Consider the following 11,857-nt stretch of genomic DNA (forward strand, 5'->3'; position numbering starts at 1 on the left):
TAGCTAGTATGGGATGGCAATTCCAATTACTATACCTAGTATTTTGTTTGTGCTATTTCATACAGAATTAACTCTTTTGTAATTTACAATGGATGATTTTATATTAATGTATTGTCTCTACAGTGTTGTTGACTAGTTGCATCAAGCCTACTCCTGCATTTTATTTCATGGTCAACGATCATGCTTATATAGTTGTTGAGCTCACCGTGTTGCCGAAGAATAAATCTGCAGTGAGGCAGATTGGGGACTGGTAAGGCAAGGGGATTTTGGCAATCCCGATAAAGGATGGATGGTGGTTATGACTTGACAGCCTGGCACGCAGATCCCACCGCTCCCTTTACAATCAAATCAGCATGAGAAAGTGTTGTACAATCCATCGATGAACCTAGGCTAGTTTGTCTGATATGTATGAGGGAGCGTTGTGTGCCACACAGCAGGGCACACAAATAGCACCACCTACTCGGCGTTGCAATTTGCTAGGGGATGATAAAGGGCAAGTAATTAGCTATTCATGAATGGCAGTTTCACAGCTGATAGTAATGCCGGATCGATAGGTTTTTGTGTTAAAGGCTAACACAAGTGAGTGCCTTGGTGAGCAAGCAGGACAAATCACATAATGCATGTGACACACTCCAAACTGAACCTATATTGCACCCATAAATGCTTGAGAAGCATACCTAAAATATGACGGGGAAGGGGGTGTCTCCAGTGTGGGGGTGGCGCCCCTGGTGCCAGCTGAAGCGGCGGCAGCGGAGGCCGTGTGACCCGTGGCCTTCGGTCAGCATTGACGCGACCGTAGGATCACAGGAAGATGATTGACGTTTTTATGCATAAATTTTTTGACAAGTATTTGATGCACATTTTGTTCGAAAATAGGAAATGAACATTTGTTTGCGTATATGTCATGGCACTTTTGGAGAAACATGCGATGGACATTTTTTTAAGTACACGGTGAATATTTTTAAAATACAAATAATATTCTTCAAATATATAGTGAATATGTTTTGAATATATGTTGAATATTTTTTGAAATACGCGGCATTTTTTAAATACACGATAAACATCAAATATGCCTTGAACACTTTCTCAAATGCAAGATGAACATTTATTGAAATATGTCTTGAACACTTTTTCAAATATGTGTTGAACACTTTCTTGAATGCACGATGAATATTTTTTTTCAAATACATGATGGATTTTTTTTCCTACCGAGTGTGACCCAAAAACGCTTCACACCTGAATATTTTTTATGCATCCTCAAGTCTTCCTCGTCTTCTGCCCTTTCTTGCGCCAGGTTCTTCCTTTCCTCTCTCTAACTCTGCCACCTCGCTCTTCCTAGTCTCACATCCGGTGCATTGGGAGTTGCACGTGGTCTTCTCAGCCTTCTCCTTCCCGTGATTGATATGTCTAGTGATGGCTAGCACCGACGGGTGCGGATTCGACCCCACTGTGTACTCCAAGGACGGCGAGGTGCAGTCCCCACCAACGCTCCCACAGGTAAAATGCATCCTCGAAAGGTTATGAGGGGTATCAGATGGGCGATGAGAAATGGGAGGGCTCCCACATGGTGGCAGAACGCATGCTGCTAGCAGAAGTGGCAGTGGCGGTAGTGTGGCCCCTGAGGCGGAATGGAAGGAAGGAATGGCCCTGACTGGAATCGAGTACTGGAATCGAGTGAATGGCTGAAGATATATGGTGGTGTGGGTTGGTTGGAGGAGGCGCAACGGGTGAGGTCGCACATAGGATCTCAACCTTGGCGGCTGCTAGGGTTCAATGGTTCCCATTGCCATCACAATCAAGAGCGCGAGGGGAGAATGGTAAGACAGGACTGAAGTGGAAAGAATTAAACTACGTAGAACGGGAAAGAAGTAACATTTCCACCTATGAATTCTTCTCCGCACACTTGAGAGTGGAGCGATGTATAGATTGATCCCATCTATTTTAACATCGTCGTCGTGAATGCACCCAACAATTCAGCTATTTCAATCAGGAAACTCGGAGCAGATTGATCCCCGCAAGGGCCAATACCTAGACAAACATTGTTCCCTAATTTTTGTATCCAGTTGTTTATTTCAAGGAAATAATATATAGTTTGGCCTAGATCCCAAAATCCTACAAACACTTTAAACCAATTCGTATTCTGAAATGATGCCATAAAAATTATAGCCAAATATTATAGGGAAATTACAGGGATGCATTTTTTAGATAGGTGACTATTATTTTTTAATGTTCAGGCACTTTCAAAAGGTATTCACTTATTTTTCAGATATGTCCATGTGTTAAAATAATACATGTGACCAAAATAGTATTTGCAAATTGAACTATACTCACAGAGGACATGTTCCTTAAACCTTAAGTGATATCTGAGCCAGAGATCATCATAACCACTACGATGGCGAATGCTTGATCATTGCAAAGGACGGCCTGTGGAATGTCATCTTGAACCATGTATGTGGCATGCAATGTTGTCCAGAAAAGCCTAGAAGGCATGAGTTCCCATGACGGCAGTACACCGGTAGGGCAGGAGAAACCGGCTGGTTGTATCCGCACCACAGGCCTTGTGAAGATCGGAATCCACAAGAAGATACTAGCATTTTCTTTATAATATGCAACAAACATTTTTCATATTAGTGGTTCCGGTGATAAAAGAGTATCTGTCTGATGACACTGTCCCCAGTTCATGCACATCGAGAAGCTTGCACCTCCCCCTCTTTCAACTTCCGGCACCACCGTTAAGGCCACTATAGCCCCTCCTCATTGTCTAGCTGCCGACACCAAGAAGCCATCAAATAACATATCAGAGCAACACGAAATGGAAATCAATAAATACGAACAAACTGCAATGAGGACGAATCAACTGTAGGATGTGATCATAATTATATGTTTTGTTGTTTCAGAAGGAATTAGCTCGTTTATTATATGCAGTGGGTTATTTTGCTTATGTGATATCTATGGTCTTAAATCTAAAATAAGTGAATAACATTTTTACGTGCCTCTCTATGTTGTTGGTTTGTTGCTTCACTGATTATTCATATATATACTACTAGTTGATCTATTGATACATATTTCATGCACGGTGGACACAAGGGAGATTTTGCCAAACCGGTAAAGTCTAATATGTTGATGGCAAACTGATCCCAAGAGTCTTTGTACAGTCAAATCAGCATATAAGGTGTACAATCGATGGATGATCTTAGACGGAATTCATCTGGTATGTCTGACGAAATATTGTGTGCTACTCAGCGTTGGAAAGTACTAGGATAAGAATAAACTATTGGAGGATCAGGCAGCAGCGCCACGAATCACGCTGCATTGGGTGCATACATTCTCTAGAAGCAACTCAGCATTGGTGGATCACACTCGGATAGTCTTGTATCGGATATATCAGCCCCATCTTTTCAAGTTGTTTCTTTTGATGTCATGTATTATAAAATTCCTCCCATAAGCATATAGACCCAAAAAAACTGTGTACTTTAGTCTACCTCCAGCCTCTCCTGGCAGATTTGAGAAAATGTAGAAAGGATCAGGAACAGTAGGAGAGCCTTTCTCCACTTGATTAAAGAAGCACCCGTACCTTGTGTTGGAACAACACCATCGGCCTCGGACTCGTCATTCCCTGTTGTGGCTTTGTCTTTTGTCTTGAATGTAGATCCAGCGTCTGGTCGTTCTCCTTGATGACCTTGCAGCAGCTCCTGCTCCTCCCCTAACCTTGCAGCTGAAAATGTAAAAGGATCAGTTGAGAAGGGAAATGAACCATAGGATCGAGAGGTACTTCTTAATTTCCACCATAAAATAATCGGGCTTACTACCCTTGTTTGAGAGCTGCATCCTCGGCCTCGGCAGCAGTCACCTTCGAACCAGCCAGGTCGGTGATGTTGGGCAGCGAGACTCTTATCTTCCTCTTACTTGGCCCGGGGAAGGCACCGTCGAGATTAGAGGAGGAAACGTTGCGCTTGTGCCTCCTCTCCTGTTCGTCCGGGTCATCTTCAGCTGGCAGGTTGAGGTCGAGGTAGATCTTGTCGTCGATGAGCTCCTGGACGGAGCGCCGCTTGTACCTGCTCGAACCATCGGGGCTCCAGCCCCGTGCGAACACGCGGGAGAAGCTGATGTTGGCGCAGCTCTCTATGTCGTAGCTGGAAAATAATTCTATTAGACCAGGTCTCACGCGAGACCCATCCTAATGAATAACATGTGGCATTCACAAATCATAAAGCATCCCCCACCTTCCATTTAAAATCAGGGGGAAAGAAAAATTAGATGATTTGTGATTTATGAACGCCACGTGTCATCCATCAGAACGGGTTTCACCTGCTAACCGTGAGACCTGGTCTCATACAATTTTTTCCAGCAGATAGGTTTGGTGGCTAGCCTGACACACAGCCTCGGCCTTTTCTCACTTCTATTCTCGTGGCACTTTCAAGCAAACATGATACAACTCTTAAGTAGCAGACTCACGCATGCGTAGCCGGCCCGTCATGCTAGCCACTAACTGAACGACCCACACGACCTAGCATGCAGCGAACGAGCCCACGATGTAACTACCAGCTAACTCCATGCACACGCAACGCGCTCCCACGCGCACACCGCGTCCGCCGGGAACAGAACTGCCAATGCATCTAGCTAGTTAACGTGACTGTACCATCACGCCGCACACACACACGCCACATATCTGCTGCGTCCCGCCCGTTCCGTGCGTACCCGATATGTCCGACGAGCCCGACATCATCAGTGTGTCCCGCATGTCCCGCGCGTATCCGACGCGTCCGACGAGCCCGACCACACCACGCGACGTGGCTTATTCCAACACACACCTCCTAAGCCACGGCCTAAAGAAGTCCGTCATCGTCGACGTTGGTGCCGGCCAAGAGAGCCTGCTCCGCCCGGTCCTTTCCGCAGCTGCGGGCACTCGCGCCAGAAGTGCCCGTGCTCCCCGCACTTGTAGCAGCGCCTGCGCCTGTTGCCGCCACTCCCCGACGCCACGCTGCGCCCGTCGTCGTCATCCCGAGCACCGCCGTGTCGACGCTCCTGTGCTGCCCACTGCGCCGCCGTCATGAGCAGCTGCTCACCCCCGCGCTCGTCGCCGTCTTGTCCACGGCGCCGAACCCACTCGTCGAATGCACGCAGCCGCCCGAGCGCTTCGTCGAACGACGATGGCGTCACGTCGTGGAACTGCTCGATGCCGGCGACGACGGAGAAGAGGCGATCCGGCACCGTATCCAGCAACTTCTTGACAAGTGCTGCGTCGCCCAGCGTCTCCCCGAGGTTGGCATACCTCGCAGCCATCGCCGCGAGCCTCTCGCCGCACACGTCGAGATCCTCGCCGTCCGTCATCTTCATCCGGTCGAATTCACCGCGCAGCGTCCCCAGCCTCGCCGTGCGGACCCGATCGGCGCCGACGAACCTCACCTTCAGAGAGTCCCATACCTCCCTGGCGGTGAGCTTCGTCGACACCTGCAGCAGCACATCCTCCGGCAACGCCCCGAGGAGCAACGCACGCGTCATCTTGTCCTAATTGGTGTTCACCGCCGCGTCGCCCGGTGCCACCGCCTCCCATACGGTGTGGGTGTCGAGGATCGCCTGTGCCTTGATGGCCCAGACCGTGTAGTTGTCCGCGGTCAGCATCGGCATCGCCATCGTCGCCGATCCGCCCGCGCCGCCGCCATGTGGGACGAGCGCCATGGTCACCAGTGATCGCCCGAACCGAAGCTCTGTATACCAATTATTGGCGCAGCTCTCTATGTGGTAGCTGGAGGTAGACGAAGGAGTACAAGTAGATAGGTTTGGTGGCCAGCCTGACACACAGCCTCGGCCTTTTCTCACTTCTATTCTCCTGGCACTTTCAAGCAAACATGATACAACTCTTAAGTAGCAGACTCACGCATGCGTAGCCGGCCCGTCATGCTAGCCACTAACTGAACGACCCACACGACCTAGCATGCAGCGAACGAGCCCACGATGTAACTACCAGCTAACTCCATGCACACGCAACGCGCTCCCACGCGCACACCGCGTCCGCCGGGAACAGAACTGCCAATACATCTAGCTAGTTAACGTGACTGTACCATCACGCCGCACACACACACGCCGCATATCTGCTGTGTCCTGCCCGTCCCGTACGCACCTGACGTGTCCGACGAGCCCGACATCATCAATGCGTCTCGCACGTCCCTCGCGCATCCGAAGCGCCCAACCACACCACGCGACGCACGTCCCTCGCGCATCCGAAGCGCCCAACCACACCACGCGACGTGGCTTATTCCAACAGCTGAGAAGTCTGGCGCGGGTGAACTCGAAGGAGATGGGCGACAGGTGGCTGACAGTAGGACCGGGGCGATTGTTGGCGACGACGGCGGCTGCGCCGTCAGTAGGGGGGAGGATGTGGGCGGGCGCAGGCGCAGGTGAGGTTGCTGCAGAGTTGCTCGACGAACTCCTCCTCCTCCTTGGCAGCCAGGGCTTTTGGATCCATCGCACAGCCTGGGGAGCGAGCTAGAATGTACTCTGTAATCTGTAATGTATGGAAGAAAAGGAGGGAATGGCTGTTAGCCTGTGACTGGATTGGATGGAAAGACCGGATATATATAGCAGCGTGGGTAGGTAAACTAGAAAAGAAGTAAATACACATACAAATTCTTTACATATAATGTGAATATTTTTTCAATCATACGTTGAATATTTTGGAAATACATGGTTAAAGTTTTTTAATTACACGATGAACATTTTTAATATGTGTTTTACACTTTTTTAAATACATGATGAACATTTATTCAAATATGTTTTGAACAGTTTTTCAAATATCTGTTTAAGAAGTTTTTGAATACATGATGTTGGCGACCACGGCTTTTGGATCCCTCGCACAGCCTGCGCCGCGAGCTAGAATGTATTCTGTACTGTGTGTGAATGGCTCTGAGCCTGTGACTGGATTAGACGGAATGGCTGGATATAATATATATATATATATATATATATATATATATATATAAAGTCTATTTAAGACCCAGGGTGAGGAATAAGTAATTCTTCACCCTGGTCAGGGTCAGTCGGCCATGTGACGGTCTGGTTTAACCCAGCACAAACCGATGTAAATTTATAGCAAAAATTTTATCATGCCGCTGTAATTTTACGTTAACGCTGGAAGGTCGTGGGGATTTGGAGCTAGCCCACCGCCCCACCGCATATATTTTTCAATAGATGCGAGCGGTTTCCGCTGAACACCGACTAGCGGGCGGTGATTGGCGGCGTGCTGGACGGCGATGTGCTCGGCGAAGAATTCTCATCGGATGATTCCCTCACTCCCCTGTCCATCTCTCCCTCGTCCTCTCGTGCGACTCGGAGGCCAACAGCGGCAGCGGTGATGGAGCGTACAACGATTCTTCACCGGTGACCAATCCCAAATCCATCCCACTGCTCAATCGGATAAGGCGCTTGCGACAACCAACATTCACCGAACCAGATTTTCCATTTCCTCGACAGCCGGCTCCGGCACAAGTTCTCCACGTTTCTCCTCCCTCTTCTTCTCTCTGCTTCCCTTCCAACCCCAGCTCACCCTGCTAGATCTGAATGATTGCCTTGCAGGAATGAAGGTCATGGTCGGCGCTGCATATCCAGAAGCTATGCCACGGCCGCCTACAGTTCCACCCAGGCTAGCTGATTTGCATGCATGTTTGATTTTTGATCTCTTTCCAATCTGTCCTGTTCATTCTATTTTATACGGTCATATTTATCTAGGCTCTGAGTGCACCATGTATCCATAGTTGCAAAACAATTCTTGAGATTTCCTTGGTAAAATTTCTGGAATATTTTAGTTGTACATAATATTGGCTGCGCCATCATAACCATTTGTTTACCCCCTAGTATAAAAATACCAAAGTAAGGTTTCTATACATACATACGAGAAAGCATCTCTTTAATTAGTAATTTGCTGGTAGAAACATCGATCTGTTATTACTGGACATGAAGTAGCTTTTACAAATTCTATAGGTAATTGCGTGGAAATTAATCTGAGAAATTGTTGTCGAGATAGGTAATTACTTGAGAACAGTTGCTTTTTAAGATTTCTTGAGCTTTATTCCGGATGCTCAAGTGAAGCAATTGCTTCTCACTGAAGGGTCTATTTTTTTCTTGGACGGGTCAGGTTGTTCCTGTTTTCTCTTTATTCAGATGTACCTTGGATTTGTAAATCAGAAAGTGTGATGCTCAATGAGATTCAGGTCGCGCTAAGACATCAACAATCAGTGACAAGCCTCCACTATCTATTGCAAAAATGAAGAACCGGGTTGATTGCTTATCCTCATCCTGGTGATTTGGTCCCCGCAAAAAAAAAGAATATGATTTTGGGAGAATAGGACCTGACTAGCTTCTAACTCTGCTGAACTGTATTGATCATAGTGTTAAACTAATTTTTCTTTTGCTCTTCTAAAGGCCATTTGCAATGATTCATAATTTGCCAGAGGAGATGGCTCAGTTGGAAATTATGTTCAGTTTCTTTATTCTTATGCTAATTCTCTGTCCATTTGTAAGACGGTTGGTGATGTTCAGAATAATAAGCGAAGTGCAGAATGAAATTAATGGGGCCGAGATTAGCGGTTTCCTTTCCTTTTCCCTGGGAAGGCGAATAGGAAGGCGACTTTGTCCCCTCGATCTGCCGCCGGCCAGGCCGGTGGTTCCTTCCCTCTCCGTCCGCCGCTCCGGCGATGGGAGAGGGGCGGGAACCCCAGTCCTGTGCTTCCGGTATGTAGATAGTAGGGTAGTGGTTCCAGGAGTTGCCGTCATGGTGGGGGTGGCGGCGTCGGTGTGGAATAAAGATGTTGGTGGTTCCCCCTCATCCCGGCGAAGCCTTTGCCGGAACCGGCGAACTGTCGGCTTTAGGTGCTCTCGGATCCTTCGATATGGTGAGCTTTGGTGCTCCGAGCAAAGCGCTGGATCTGCCAGCGCAGGTTTGTGGTCACTGGATCTTTGCAGGTTCTTCTCCTCAACGGCGAATTGGTAACGGTGACTACAGTAGACTGTTTAAGCAACTAAGCAACTCAAGTCCCATGGCGATTACAAATCATGAGTGGCTGCTGCACTATTCTTGTATGTTCTTCTATTTTCCATGGAAGCATTCAATCATATTTGTTTTTTCTCACAGAAGTTTATATACCTCTCCATGGATCATTCAGGTGTAAAAATATGGATTTTCACTTTTGACCTGCAGTATTTGACGGTCTCTATGTGGAGGGTTTCAGAACTTTCTCTAGGTGCAGACCGGATTAGTAGCGGTACACGCTTGCAACTAGCAAAAATTGCAAGATGCAGGGTTGCGTTTTCTCTTTCCAATGCATGGTAATGAAGCCTGTTAATCCTGAAGTGTTATATGTGCACTTTTGTGTTGGTATACTTCTGAGAACTGAAAATATTTTGTTTTCAGGTATCTGTTCAGGTGGATGACCGCTAATGTATGTGGGATATGGATGTCTTCATATTTGTGGTGGGTACAAGTAATGTTAAATTGAAATTTGAGGCCCTCTTTTCATTACAACCAGTAGCAAAATTTAGGTTTTGGTGAGAAGAAAGGTGAACCTAATGGCTATAGCACTATTGAGAAGAATGTTTCAGTCACTGGAGAAATTGAGGAACAAATGAAGTTGATAGAAGAACAAGCAATAAAGATCTATTAAACATATATATATAGATTGCTTGGCAATAAAGATCAACATAAAATAGCATTACTTGTTTTGGGCATAGCTAAACATACAAGCTTAATACTACTGAAATTCTAAAATCTATTTGTATGTGTTCGATCAGAAGTAATGTTTGGTTTTGTTCATAGGTTGTCCACTGTTTTGTCATTCCACCTAACTGAAAGAGATTGTAATCGGGTCAACAAATGGCATACATTTTTTTCAGGCAGACAAACCTATTTTGTTGAAAATCTGAACTTTGTAGTTCAGTAGCTATTGTGTAGGTGTATTTCAATCTTATGGCTTTTTTTTGCTTGAGATTCGTATATACTGTAATGATGTTGAGTTTGTTCACATTAACCTATGTTCCTATTTTGCTGAGCTATCCACTGAAATTTGCTTAATTTCTTCTTGATTCCTCGTGTTTACTACCACTGTACCACTAGATTTGATATGTTTTTATTTAGTTCCATTTAATATTGATTCAACTATATTATGGGTGGCTTTGGCATTTTTCCCTTACAATCGTGTGTCTGACGAATTATGGGGTGTGCCTCTTTCACACTAATGTTTGTTGCAAACTAATCATGAAATTCAATTACTTCAGGTCTTTACTTACAACATGATTTACGTCCAATTCTTTGCTCCTTTTGTTTCATCACAAAGCAATGAAGTTTACTAGCATAACTTCTAGTACTATTAAGAAAATCCATATTGAAGGGACTTAAGATACTTCTATGTTTAATTTTGATGATAATGTCGTAAATAGTTGCTAGACACAGACTAGTTCAATACGGCGACTCCCACCATTGAAGCTGGCACAGTTCGATAAAAGACATGGTTAGTGAGCATTTTTAACAATAGTTACAGAATTTGGCTTTTTGTCTTGTTTCTCACTATACTTTTGATTCACCTGCAGCTAGCATGTTATGGTTTCATGTGATTGTGATGAATTTGGTACATCCAAAGTCCCACTGTGATATCTTTGATTTTGACATTATATTATTTTTAGTTCAGGGCAGTGAAGCCTATTACTCCCTCCGTTCGGAATTACTTGTTGCAAAAATGGATGTATCTAGACATATTTTAGTTCTAAATACATCCATTTCCGGGACAAGTAATTCCGAACGGAGGGAGTAGTCCTGAAGTGTTATATGTGCTTCTGTGATGGTGGCCACTACCTGTTTGTTGGTATACTTTCAAGAATTGAAAATATTCTGTTTCAGTATCTGTTCAAGTGGATGACGGTTAATGTACGAGGGATAGAGAGTCGTGTCTTCATATTTATGATCGGTAATTGTAATGTGCAATTGAAATTCAAAACTTCGTTTACTAATAACCAGTAGCAAAGTTCAGGTTTTGTGAGAAGAAAAGTGAACCAAAGGCTATAGTACTATTAATAGGATACTGTGTTGCTTCCAGCCCATGGATAAGAATGTTTCAGTCTCTGCAGAGATAGCTGAACAGATGAAGTTGGCGTAAAATCTATGGTCACCTACTGCTTGAAGATCAAGTTCGACAGTATTCAGTTTGCAAATTCGGTAGCATTCAATTTTGTAATAGAGATTTCTGAAAAATAATAATCATGCCGCTGGTTACTTAGTGCTCAGTGGCATTCAGTTACGTCTAAACGAATTTTATTTGTAAGCTTAAGATGGCTTTTGTTACTACTATATGGAATCTAGTATTTATTAGACCACTTTGTTATTCCATGGTTACCAAAAATTCCATGTGGACAAAATCAACCAGTGACCTATGTTTCTTACGGTTACTAAAAATGCCTCCTACAGAATTGTGACAGTGGCCTATGTTACTTAAATCAATCACGTGCCATATTTCATTTTTAGTAGAGAACCGGTGTACTCAGTCCAATGTAAACAGCAATATATCTAAGGCAAAATACCTGAACTATAGAAACGCAGACTTATATCTGAAAAAAAAATCAAGAACGCCTCACTACTGTAAGATTACCTGATTACCAGTAGAATTACAGCAATAGGCGCTCTGTGGGTTGCTTGCCGCAAGAGGCGCTCTATGGGTTGCTTGCCTACATGACATAATATTTTTTTTAAATGCCTACAGGAAGTAATTGACTCACATGGAAACCGTAAGATTACCTTGCACTCTTTTCTTTACAGTTGTTTTAGTGCGGAGACCCGTTTCTCATTCAAAGCTATAATATTACCTCACAAAAGTTC

General features: G+C 45.1%; 1 long non-coding RNA gene across 1 annotated transcript; it reads left to right on the top strand.

The window, feature by feature from the left end:
• The first annotated feature begins 8,390 nt into the window (after positions 1–8,390).
• Positions 8,391–11,321, top strand: LOC125546222. Its single transcript, XR_007300491.1, has 3 exons — positions 8,391–9,072; positions 9,194–9,321; positions 9,407–11,321. It is a non-coding gene; the product is annotated as an uncharacterized LOC125546222 (long non-coding RNA).
• The last annotated feature ends 536 nt before the right edge of the window (positions 11,322–11,857 follow it).

This window comes from Triticum urartu, chromosome 3, assembly GCF_003073215.2.
Source record: "Triticum urartu cultivar G1812 chromosome 3, Tu2.1, whole genome shotgun sequence".
Classification (NCBI taxonomy): domain Eukaryota; kingdom Viridiplantae; phylum Streptophyta; class Magnoliopsida; order Poales; family Poaceae; genus Triticum; species Triticum urartu.